General features: G+C 38.9%; 1 pseudogene; it reads right to left on the reverse strand.

The window, feature by feature from the left end:
* Positions 1–2,465: 2,465 nt before the first annotated feature.
* On the reverse strand, positions 2,466–3,747 carry LOC123281327 (FUN14 domain-containing protein 1-like; annotated as a pseudogene).
* Positions 3,748–13,719: the final 9,972 nt, after the last annotated feature.

Here is a 13,719-nt window from a genome sequence, read left to right on the forward strand (position 1 = left end):
ACACCCAAGTTGTTTCCATGTCTTGGCTAGTGTGAATAATGCCACAATGAACATGGGACGAACATATCTTTACGCACTTGTGTTTTCATGTTCTTTGGATAAATTACCCAGCAGTGAAATAGCTAGATTGTATGGTAGTTCTATTCTTAATTTTTTGAGGAATCTCCATATTGTTTTCCATAGTGGCTGCACCAGTTTGCACTCCCCTCAGGAGTGTATGACAGTGACCTTTTCTCCACATCCTTTCCAACACTTCTTATTTCTTGTCTTGTTAATTATAGCGATCTGATGGACATGAGGTGATATCTCATTGTATTTTTGATTTGCATTTCCCTAATAATTAGTGATGTTGAACATCTTTTCATGTGCCTGTTGACCATCTGTATATATTCTTGGGAAAAATGTCTCTTCAGATCTTTTGCCCATTTTTAAATATATTTCAGATGTTAACCACTTAACCGGTATGTTGTTAGCAAGTATCTTCTCCCAATTGTTTGTCTTTTTGTTTTGTTTATTATTTCCTTTGCTGTGAAGGTTTTTAGTTTAATGTAGTCCCATTTGTTTATTTTTCTGTTGTTTCCCTTGCCCAGTCAGACTTTGTACTTGAAACTGTGCTGCTAAGACTGCTGTAGAAGAGCAAACTGCCTATGTTTTCTTCTAGAAGTTTCATGGTTTCAGGTCTTACATTCAAATCTTTAACTGATTTTGAGTTAATATTTGTGTATGGTGTAAGACAACGGTCTATTTTCATTCTTTTGCATGTGGCTCGCCAGTTTTCCCAACACCGCTTATTGAAGAGACTTTCCTTTCTCTGTTGTATGTTCTCAGCCCCCTTGTCGAAAATTAGCTGTCCATATATGTGTGGGTTTATTTCTGGGCTCTAGAGTCTGTTCCATCAACTTGTGTGTCTGTTTTTGTGCCAGTATCATGGTGTTTTGATTAGAATATCTTTGTAGTGTATTTTGAACTCAGGGAGTACGATACTTCCTGCTTTGTTCTTTTTTATCAAGATTGCTTTGGCTATTTGGGGTCTTTTGTTGTTCCATCTAAATTTTACTATTCTTTGTTCTATTTCTGTGAAAAATGTCATTGGAACTATGGTAGGGATTGCATTGAACCTGTAGATTACTTTAGGAATTAAGGACATTTTAATTCTGTTAATTTTTCCAATCAAAGATCACGGAATATCTTTCCATTTCTTTCTGTCTTTTTCACTTTCTTTCAACAATGTTTTATAGTCTTTAGCGTACAGGTCTGTCACCTCTTTGGTTAAATTTATTCTTAGGTATTTTACTCTTTTTGCTGCAATTGTGTTCTGGGGGATTAATAAAATGGGACTGTATCTTAATTTGTCTTTCTGCTACTTCATTGTTAATGTATAGAAATGCAACAGATTTTTTCACTTTGATTTTGTATGCTGCAACTTTATCATATTCATTTACTATTTCTAAAACTTTTTTGGTGGATTCTTTAAGGTATTTTGTATATAAAATCGTGTTACCTGCAAATAGTGACAGTTTCACTTCTTCCTTTCTAATCTGGATCCCTTTTATTTCTTTTCCTTACTTGATTGCTCTGGCTAGGACTTCCAATACTACGTTAAATATGAGTGGTGATAGTGGTCATCCTTGTCTGGTTCCTGTTCTTAGAGGGATAGCTTTCAGTTTCTATCCATTGAGAATGATATTAGCTGTGGGTTTGCAATATATAACCTTTATTATGTTGAAGTACTTTCCTTCTATACGCATTTTATTCATAGTTTTTCTGTGGTTTCTTTCTGAGGAAGAGTCGCCCTGAGCTAACATCTGTTGCCAATCTTCCTCTTTTTTTTTTTTTTTTTTGCTTGAGGAAGATTAGCTGTGAGCTAACATCTGCGCCAATCTTCCTTTATTTTTTGTATGTGGGTCACTGACACATCATGGCTGACAAGTGGCGTAAGTCAGCACCCAGAATCTGAACCCATGAAACTGAGCCACTGAAGTGGGGTGCACCAAACTTAACTACTATGCCAAAGGGCTGGCTCCTATACAGAATTTTTATCATAAATAGATGCTTATCTTGTCAAATGCTTTCTCTGCATCTATTGAGATGATCACGTGATGTTTATCTTCCAATTTGTTAATGTGGCATACAATGTTGATTGATTTATGGATATTGAACCACCCCTGTATCCCTGGAATAAATCCCACTTGATCTTGGTGGATGATCTTTTTAATGTACTACTGTAGTCGATTTGCAAGTACTTTGTTGAGGATTTTTGCATTGATGTTCATCAGTGATATTGGTCTGTAATTTTCTTTTTTGGTATTAAGTCACTTTAATGTCTTTAGTAATTCTATTATTTCTAAATCCTTCCACAAAAGGGCATTATATTTCTTCAGTTTATTGCAAATTTATCTCTAAAAAAACTCAGCCCTAATGTTGAAGATATTTTACAAATTTTTAATTATTAGCACTTTACTATAAAGCACAATGAAGGACATTTTATTTAAATAAAACAAGGATAGTATTTCACTGGGTCACATATCCAAGAGATTTTTTTCCATATCAACATACAATGGTGATATTTAGGGGCAAATTTGTAAACAAACGAACATTTTTTAAAAACGGTGAAAGCCATGTTTTTCTCAGGAATACTATTGTGCACATATATGTTATTTTACAACAGATACTAGTTTTCCAAGCTTCAGACGGCAAAATGTTAAGGTGTAAGTTTGGAGTTGTTCAGCTAGTTATTTCTTGTTGTCTGGAGAATCTGGCAGGGTGTAATGAGACCACCTTGTCACCACCACTTCTCTTCTCACAGGAGACGCCACTGTGATGGAACATCCATATCCTTAAGATGTAAGTCCTAGCCAAAAGCCTCCCACAAATCCACTGGATATCACAATGTTTTGTTTAACAAATTCTGTTGCTTCTTCAATTATCTTGTTGAATTCTGGTGCTGCTTTATTTGCTCATTTCTTAAATGTCTTTTTGCTTTGTTTACATCTTTTTCACCTCTCTTCCAGTCGATCTGCACATAGCCACTGAGACTGGCAATCTGAATGAGAAGAAAGCCACCGTCTACTGCAGTTGCTGCAAGCTTTTCAACCTTCTGGAACAAAAACCCCACACACCAGTCAGTCACTCCACCCATAATAATCTGAGTGGCTACTGAGTATTTTTTCTACCATAGGTTTGGAATTATAGACAAACACTCGATTCCACCAATGGTGTCTTCTTGCCTACTCACTTAAGTCCAACATTTCAGAAGAGTCATCATCAGTTTCATGTTCTTCAGGGAGGAGGGCTTCCGGGTCGCCATGATACCACTGGCAGCCTGCTCTGAAGGTGATCCCTGCCTGCCCTCCTCCATCAAATCCTTTAAGAACTGCTCTCGTGTAATTTTCTTTTTTTGTGTTGTCATTGTCTCATTTTGGTATCAGGGTAACGTTGGCCTCATAGAATGAGTTAGGAAGCTTCCCCTCCACTTCACTTTTTTGGAAGATTTGGAGAAGGACAGGTATTAAATGTCCTTTGAATATTTCATAGAATTCACCAAGGAAACCATCTGGTCCCGGATTTCGATTTTTGGAGTTTTTTGCTTACTCTTTCAATCTTCTCATTGGTGATTGATCTATTAAAATTCTTTATTTCTTCTTGATCCAGTTTTGGAAGTTTGTATGATCTTAAGAATTTATCCATTTCTTCTAGATTATCCAATTTGTTGGCATATACCTTTTCATAGTATTCTAATTTGTTGTATTTCTGAGGTCTCCATTGTAATTTCTCCTCCTTCTGATTTTATTTATTTGACCCTTCTCTCCTTTTTCTTGGTGGGTCTAGCTAAAGCTTTGTCAATTTTGTTTATCTTCTCAAAGAACCAGCTGGTAGTTTCACTGATCCTTTCTATTGTTTTTTCAGTCTCTATTTCATTTATTCCTGCTCTGATTTTTATTATTTCCTTTCTTCTACTGATTTTGGGGTTTGTTTGCTATTCTTTTTCCAATTCTTTTCGGTGCATTGTTAGATTGTTATTTGAGATTTTTCTTGTCTGTTGAGGTACGCCTGTATTGCTATAAACTCACCTCTTAGAACCACTTTTGCTCTTTCTAAAACCTTGTGGCATGTCATATTTTCATTTTCATTTGTCTCCAGGTAGGTTTTTGTTTTTGTTTTTGTTTTTGTTTCTGCTTTATCTCGCCAAATCACCCTGGTACATAGTTGTATATCTTAGCTGCATGTCCTTCTAATTGTGCCATGTGGGACGCCACCTCAATGCGGCCTGATGAGTGGTGCCATGTCCACACCCAGGATCTGAACCAGCGAAACCCTGGGCCGCTGCAGTGGAGCATGTGAACTTAACCACTTGGCCACAGGGCTGGCCCCTCCAGGTAGGTTTTGATTTCTCCCTTGACTTTTTTTTTTTTTTTGAGGAAGATTAGCCCCAAGCTAACATCTGCCATCAATCCTCCTCTTTTTGCTGAAGAAGACTGGCCCTGAGATAACATCCGTGCCCATCTTCCTCTATTTTATATGTGGGATACCTACCACAGCATGGCTTGCCAAGCAGTGCCATGTCTGCACTTGGGATCCGAACCAGTGAACTCTAGTCTGCTGAAGTGGAATGTGTGCATTTAACCGCTGCACCATCAGGCTGGCCCCTGATTTCTTTTTTTGACCAAATTATTGTTCAGTGTCATTTTGTTTAATCTCCACATATGTCTGACTTTACCAATTGTATTCCTACAGTTCATTTCTAGTTTCATACCACTGTGATCTGAAAAAATGCTTGGTAGTATTTCATTCATTTTAAATTTATTGTGACTTATTTTGTGGCCTAATATGTGATCTATCCTGGAGAATGTTCCATGTACATTCAAAAGTAATGTGTATTCTGTGGTTTTTGGATGGAATGTTCTGTATATATCTACTAAGTCCATTTGGTCTAATGTGTCATTTAAGGCCCATGTTTCAATAGTGATCTTCTCTTTGGATAAGCTATCCAGTGATGAAAGTGGAGTGGTAAAGTCCCTTACAATTATTGTGTTACTATGTCTCTTTTTATGTCTGTTAATAATTGCTTTATATATTTAGGTGTTCCTATGTTGGGTGCAGAGATATTTACAAGTGTTATGTCCTCTTCTTGGATTATTTCCTTTAACAGTACGTAGTGCCTTTCTTTGTCCCTTGTTACAGTTTTTGTTTAAAAGTCTATTTTTTCTGATATACTTATTGGTACCCCAGCTTTCTTTTTCATTGTCATTTGCATGGAATATCTTTTTCCATTCTTTCACTTTCATTTTCTGAGTATCTTTAGATCTGAAGTGTTTCTCTTGTATGCAGCATATATATATATATGTTATATATATATATATATATGTATATATATATATGGGTCTTGTATTTTTACCCAATCAGCCATCCAATGTCTTTTGACTGAAGCATTTAGTTGATTAACATTTAAAGTAGCTATTGATAAGTATGTACTTATTGCCATTTTGTTACTTTTTTCTGGGTGTTTTAGTAATTCTCTGTTTCTTTCTTCTTCTCTTGTTCTCTTCCATTGTGGTTTAATGGCTTTCTTCAGTATTACATTTTGGTTCCTTTATGTTACTTTTTTCATTTATTTGTTATAGGTTTCTGGTGTGTGATTACCGTGAGGTCCATATTTAATAATGTACTTATATAGCTATGTATATTATGTTCATGGTCTCTTACATTTGACCTCTTGCTAAAAACTCTACTCTTTTACTTCCTTCCTTCCACATTTTATGTTTTTGATATCATTTGTAACCTCTTTTTTGTGCATGTGTATGCATTATCCTCTTATCATGGAAATAGATAATTTGAGTATTTTTGTCTTTTAACATTCATATTAGTTTCATAGGTTGTTGATCTAGTACTTTTACTGTATATTCACCTTCACCACTGATTTTATTGGTCTTTTTTTGATAATTTTCTTATTCCTATTTGTGGTCATCTCTTTTCCACTTAAATCCCTTTAGCACTTCTCATGTGGTGGTTTCTTCAGGAAAACTTCCTTTCATTTTTGCTTGTCTGGAAAACTCTTTATCTCTCCTTCCATTCTGAATGATAACCTTGCCAGGCAGAGTATTCTTGGCTGTAGGTGCTTTCCTTTCAGCACTTCAAATATATCAAGCCACTCTATTCTACCCTGTAACCTTTCTGCTGAGTAGTCTGGTGATAGCCTCCAGGGTTTCCTCTGTATGAGACTTGTTTTCTTTCTCTTCCAGCTTTTAGAATTCTCTCTTTCTCTTAATTTTTGACATTTTAATTATAATGTGTCTTTTTGTGGGCCCCTTAGCGTTACCCCTTTTAGGTGCTCTCTGTGCTTCCTGTACCTGGATGTCTGTTTCTTTCCTTAGGTTAAGGAAAGTTTTCAGCTATTATATCTTCAAATAGATTCTATGCCCCTTTGTCTTTCTAGTCTCCTTTTGGGACACCTATAATATGGATGTTAGTGTGCTTGATGTTGTCCCAGAGTTCCCTTAGACTGTTCTCATTGTTTTTAATTCTTTTTTCTTTTATCTGTTCAGCTTGATTTCCTCTGGTCTTTCATCCAGCTCAGTGATCTTTTCTTTTGTAACATCTACTCTGCTATTGATTCCCTCTACTGAATTTTTCACTTCCAGTGTTATAGTCTCCATTTCTGATTGGTTCTTTTTATATTTTCCAATTCTTTTTTGAAGTTCTCACTTAATTCTTCCATTCTTCTCCCAAGATCTGTGAGCATCCTTATAACTATTAGTTTGTACTCTTCATACGATTGTTTACCTCTGCTTTGTTTAGTGCTTTTTTTGAGGATTTGTCCTGTTCTCTTATTTGGAAAATATGTGTTTGTCTCTTCATTGTGCCTCTTACTCTTTGTTTATATTTATGCATTAGGTAGATCAGCTAAATCTCCTGATCTTGGAGAGGTGGGCTTATGTAAATGATGCTTTATGAGACCCAGTAGTGTGCTTCCCTCTTGTCAGCAGTTTTACATGTTCCAGGAGTGTCCCCTGTGTGGGCTATGTGTGTTCTTCTGTTGTGGCAGCATTTCACTTGCTTCAAGGGCACAAGGAGGTTAGGGTGTTCCCCTAGTTGGCTGGTTGTAATGCTTAGCTGTGTATAGATTCTATTGTCACTTCACTTTATCAGGCATGAGAAGTACCAGCACAATTAGCTGAAAGGAGTAATAGCACATTCTTGTTGCAGTTTCTATGTTAAGTGAGTAGGCCCTCAGTGTGGCTTGTTGCTAGGCTCAGGGGCTTATAATTTCTTTAGGCCTCTGGCCTGCAAGGCTGTTGTCCGTTCTCTCAGGATTGAAGCTGGATGGTGCTGGCCCCAGGCATGGAAGCACACAATCTTTTCAGGCATTAGAAAGTGGAAACACTCCTCTAGGTGGCTGTTTGAGAAGCACAGGTTTGCAGCTGGCAAGCCCCACCACCTGCAGGCCCACACAACCCATCAATACATTCCTTCCCTGTGTGCACTACCCAAGACAATGAAGCAGACCTACTTTCCCCACTGCAGAGGCCCCTCTCACTCCACCAATGCAGTCCTGCCCCTTGCACACTCACTGACCCTCACGTATGCCTGGCATGACATAGGCAGACCCTCTTTCCCTGCTGCCGACATCCCTCACACCCTGCGTATATGTGTTCACAAGTTGCCCAAGGGCTTGATATTGAGTTGAGCCAGTCCCTAGGGTGGTCTGGCTGTACTGGCTGAGCTTGATTAAATCAGCACTCTAGTCAGTGGGAGAGACCCCTGCACTAACAGGCCAGGGCAAGAACTCCAATGGCATCTTTCAGTGTCTGTGTTGGTTGCCTGCAGTGGATCAAAATAATGGCTGCTGCCAATGTCTCAGTTCCTGGAGAGGTGGTCCCAGCCTGGGGAGGTCTCACCTCTCACTGAGATGTGCCCAGAGCCTATCAAATGAGTCTCTTTTCACCAAAGGAATGTATACCTTTCTTTCTGGTGATTTTAGGTTGCTTTCCAAAATGGGTGAATTTGTGCATGGGTCCCGTAAGAGGCTTTTCTTTCTCTTATGTCCAATAGCCCTTCTGGGGCTGTGCCCCATTTTTTTAACAGCCAGCAAAGGCAGATATTATGACACTTGTCTTGGTTGTACTGAGTTCAAATGCTGCTCATTTTGGCACAGTTCTCCTGCTCAGATCTCTTGCTCCTGCAGGGAACACTTTGTGCCTTAAGATTGCTCTCAGTCATGAAATGCCATGGCTTGAATGTGGCTTTTTCCATTCCAGAAATGTAGTTCTGACTCTTTCACCTAATTAAGCACTATCCCTTGTTGTGGGGCTCTTTTTATCCAGTTTTCAGTTCTCTCTAAGGGGTAATGGTTCCAAGGATATTTTTAAATTTCTTGTGTCAATTGGAGGAGGTTAGTTCAGAGTCCTCCTATGCCACCATCTTCCCAGCCAGCCTCATTTCTTTTGTATCTTAACTTATGGTTTTGCTGTCATTTCCAAATGAATTTTCCATCATTTGATTGAGCAAAACTTCAAAGTTTCAAATTACTAAAGAGATTTTGGAAGTTATTAAATACATGACATAAAATATAATTATTGATGAAAGTTTAAACTATCTCATTTACATCTAAATCATTTGTTCCCAATAATTGTGTTTATATTACCCATGAAAACTTCATGAGATATTAGACAAAATTAGCTATAATTCTTTTTTTTTTTCCTGAGGAAGATTAGCCCTGAGCTAACTGTTGCCAATCCTCCTCTTTTTGCTGTGGAAGACTGGCTCTTCCTCTACTTTATATGTGGAACACACAATGTATGTTTGACAGGTCATAAGTCAGGCTTTTGGTTTAAGTTGAATCAGTTTTGAACCTGAATAGTTACCCCATATATATCAACATGTGAAAATCTCTTGTCACATATCATGTTAACTTGAATTACATGTAAGTGCTTACTTTAAGTCAATTAAATACAGCTCTTAATTTTGGTCATACCATCCGGAGATAAAATATCACACATATATAACACACATATATATACACATAACCACACAGGTAGACACAGACAAAGATGTTAAATTTTTGTTATGAATCAGGTTAAATACAAAACTCACTAGTTTATGAGAAACATTTGTATTTCAAAGAATGGCTCTCAGATCCTAGAAAAGATGGGAGCAGAAAATCTGCATCATAAAGGCACACAGAAAGTAGTCAAGTTTTCCTGAAGATGGAGTTTCTGGGGCATATTTGCCTTAACAAGCAACGAAGGTTGAGATGACAAAGGCCCCTAATGAAAGCAATGGGGACCCCTTGTGACAAACTCCTCTGAAAGCCGACACAGCCAGATAAAGAGAGTGTCCTGGAATCCCAGTCTACTCGATTGGCCACCAAGATGCATGTGGTACATGCATCCTCCAGATGGCACAGACCAAAAAGTTCACAAAGCCAAGTTCCAAAGACACAGAACAATACAAAAGAAAAGCCTCATCTGATGCACACTAACAGCTTTATCTAAGCATTTGTTCTCTCACACCAAGTTAATACCCAGGAGAGAGGAGCTGCAGGGTTGGGGATCGTGTGTGCTTTAGAGAGTAACTTGTCACTGCACTGACATTTTCTTGAAGTTGGTGTGGAGACCTGTGTCATTTGCCCCATTCTGTGACCAACATATTACTTGATGATGGAGACTTCTTGAGGTAGTGAGTGCCCCAGTGGCTCTTAACAGCTTGACCTGTGTCCACCAAATTTTCAGTCTTTTTGGCTTCCAAGATGCCCTTAGCAAGTTTTTACCTCAAGTGCTTATTCCCAAACAATAGGCTTATAGAGATGCACATGTCTTATGATGAATGACAAAAAAAGACAGAGACAAAGAAAAATACTATCTCTTGGAGGAAAACAATCTACAACCAATGAGTACTCAACCAAATTTCCTAGAGTCACTGAGTCTAAGAAGCTAGTTTCACTAATATTTTCTCCTGCTAATCTAAATTTAGAAAAACAAAAAAACTCACTACTCTTGCTTCCATTGGACAATGCAGGCAGACATCCAGGAGACTGATGTGGTAAGAACTTTTACCTCCTGCTGACTCTTGTCAGGGGTCCCAGATCTTTCAGCCACAGTAGTCCAGGAGCGTTCAAGGTCTAGCCAGTGAAGTTTTATCTCATCCAAGCTGACAACTGTAGGGGAGGAAGACAAATCCTCTACCCTCTCGGTCCTTCTGGCTGGGCTATGAATTAAATTGACATGAGACAAAATAACAGGAGAAAATCAAACAAACCTTTGTAACATGTACACACAGGAGAAACCCAAGAAACTGGGTAACTCGCCAAAATGGCGGAGGCTGTTCCCTTAACTACTATCTTCACCTAAAGACAAAGGAAGATGTGGGGGTGGGGGAAGTCAGTTACAGGAGATTACCAGAAAAGCACAGTAAACAAGAGTAAGGTTATTATGCAGATTTAAGTCCTTGCCTTCCACATTAAGAGTTTCTAGGGATAAGGACATCCCCCTTCTTCCTGGTACAGAGAGGGAGATATCTTTACAGGTGGAGATTTCCCTCAGAAATGTGAATAAATATCTCTTTCAAAGGGTAAGTTCTACTTTTCAGAGCTTTTCCCATGTCAGCAGTTCTTAAAAGTAACCAGTCCAAAATAATCCTCATGCCAAAGAGACACATTATGGGGTGGTCAATTCTGATTCCCCACAAGGGTAAGGGTATTATAGAGAGAAGGAAAATAATTAGAACAAACCCAGACATCAGAGAGTAAAATGCAGGTTCAGGACTTACTACATAGATGAAGGGAACTATTGGGGCCATGCTACAGGGTCTTGGAATGGCAGCCTAAGGAATTTGAACTTCATCCTGAAGATGACAGCAGTCACTGGAACACTCTAGGAAGGTCAGGAACAGGACAAAAGAGCATTTTCAGGAAGATTCCTCTAAGAGTATTAGGCAAGATCACTTAGGGAATTGGTTCTCAACTCTGGCAACTCATAAATTACCTGGGAACTTCTGTCTTTTCTTCTTTTAACTTTTCATTTTAACCTAATTTCAGACATTCAAAATGTTCCAAAAATACTCAAAGTCCCCCTATACCCTTCGCTCAACTTCCTCAAACATTAATGCTGTAGATAACCTCAGTATCATTATCAAAATCAATGAATTATCATTGATAGAATACAATGAACTAATCTACAGATCTTGTTCAAATTTCATTGACCTCCCCACTAATGTCCTTTGTCTAAACTAGGATCCAATCCAGGACTGGACAATACATTTAGCTGTTGTTTTCTCCTCAGTCTCTTTAATGAGGGCCAGTTCTTCAGAATTTATCTTCAGGATCTTAATATTTTTGAAGAATGATGGCCACTTTGTAGAATGACCCTCAGTTTGGGCTTATCTAACATTTCCTCATGATTAAACTTAGGTGATGCACTTTTGCAAGAATACCACAGAAGGGATGCTGTGCCTTCTCAGTCCATCATATCAGGCCAATGATATCGATATCGCTCCTTACTGATGATGTTAACTTTGAACACTTGGCTAAGGTTTATCCACTGTAAAATGACTATTTTATGTGGAAGCTTTTTTAAACTACCAATGCCTGGGCCATACCATACACCAATCCAATCAGACTCTCTGAGGATAAGGCACGGGCATTGGTAGGTTTTAAACATGCTGCTGGTGATTCTAACCAGCAACCAGGGTTGGAAATCACCAGCTTAGACAATGAAGATTAGAATCCTGGAAATCAGTAAGGAAGCCCGTCCTTGGGTGTCTCTTTTTAAAAGAACAGCCATTGGAGGCACAGATAAATATATGCGGACATTAGCATGGACCCATGGTAGGGGAAATGAAAGACAAAAAATCCCCTCATTGAGAAAGCGATAGGTGAGTAGACTGCTGTCCAATAAGAAGAAAAGGCAGGACTCTCAGTGAAGTGTCCAGTCCTCTTGGTCTAATTTCTCTCCAGACCTCAGAGAAACCTTTGCTGCAGCAAAAGCACACACCATGTAATTTTACTGTCATAAACATGACCTGAGCTACTAATTGCCACTGAGGGAGGGAATTATGGATCATGTGATATAAATATACCACCACACATGCAAACGGGAACACTTTCAGGGATGGGTGAATGTAAATTCACAGAATCTAGGTCAGAGGTACATGACCTCCCATAAACAACCTTACCCTCCTCACTTAGTCTTTTGACCTTAATCTCTTTTGATGTAAGAGAGTAAGGACCCTGTTGTAAATTTCATGAAATAACAAAGTGTACACATCTCCTGTCACCAGGTTGTTGAAGTAATGATACTGTGGTAGACTTCCTTAGTGTTATTATCTTGGAGTTTCCACAAAGAGATTTCATCAACCCCTCCCTTTGGAAGGGTTATCTGATAACACGCAAAGGGAAACACCACAGGAAGGACCCTGATAAGAACTAGCCCTGAGGTATTCACAAACTACTAGGATCTGGTGTGGCTGGTGCAGGAGGAACTGCCAGTCAATAAGTGACAAAAGAGAAGGCAGCTCAAATACAAAGGGTGTACTAATAAAGAATTCACTCAATTATCCCTCAATTATTACACAGTCAATTATCCCTCAAGACTCTCTATGGGGTCTCACTGAGAGGGATGGCACATAATTAAATGCTAACACATGGGTGAAATAATTTACAGACAGATGGGATCAACTGGGTCAGGAATGGCTGGGAAAGGTTTCAGGAAAGAGGCGGGATGCAGGTTAGGCTTTTAAATGGTTGAGTCCTAGGGAAACAGAGACAAGAATAAACACAAGCACAGGGAACCAGGTATCAGGCACCACTGTAGAAGCTAGCTTTCAAAGGGACTTCAGGAATGAGAGTGGGTTTGCATACGTTATTTTATTTATTCTCTCAACCACCATAAGGGTTATTTCAGAGGAGGATGCTGATCATTCAAAAGGTGAAGTAACTTGGCAAAGTCAGTGGTGGATCTGGGATTAGAAAGTAGTGATGTCTAATTCCAATATCCATGCCAATACCACTACCACTGAGAGAGGACTGATCACAGTATGTCTGGTAAGAGGAAGGGGCAGGGATGGCTACAGCAGAAAGACAGGGTTAAGACACAGGGAAGTTAGGTAGGCTTGCTAACGTGGGACCTTGTGTTGTACAGCCATGAAAATTAGACAGAGACATTTGAACTCGGTCTTGTGGTTACGGAAGAGCCACTGAAAGTTTTGAGTAAGGGAGTCACCAATGTGAAACCTTTGAGCAAAGACCAATGGGACGGGGGTGAAAATGGGAGTTCTGGGTTCCTAAGCTAAAGAGATGCCACTAACAACAGTAAAGAGAGGCACACAATATAGTGGAGCAAGAACTGCACTAAGAGTCAGAAGCTTGAGTTTAAATGTAAAAAGTTACACAATAAAGTCATGGCTACATCAGGCAACCCATATTCTCTCTCTGGACTTCAGTTTCTCCTCATCCATAAATTGGGTGAAGTGAGACAATCTCTAAATGATCTCCAAACTTTGCTACTCAAAGTGTGGCTCCACCAAACAGCAACAAAGCATTGTCCAAAAGCTTATGAGAAGTTCAGAATCTCAGGCCCCACCAGAAGAATCAAATCTGTATTTAAACAAGATCCTCAAGTGATCCAGAAGTGCATCAAATTTTGAGACACTTCTCCAAATTGTTCTGACTCACCTCAACTCTGTCACTTCACAGGAAAAAACAAAAAACAAAACAGAACGTTTTCT

The sequence above is a fragment of the Equus asinus genome, chromosome 26 (assembly GCF_041296235.1).
Source record: "Equus asinus isolate D_3611 breed Donkey chromosome 26, EquAss-T2T_v2, whole genome shotgun sequence".
In the NCBI taxonomy this organism is placed as follows: domain Eukaryota; kingdom Metazoa; phylum Chordata; class Mammalia; order Perissodactyla; family Equidae; genus Equus; species Equus asinus.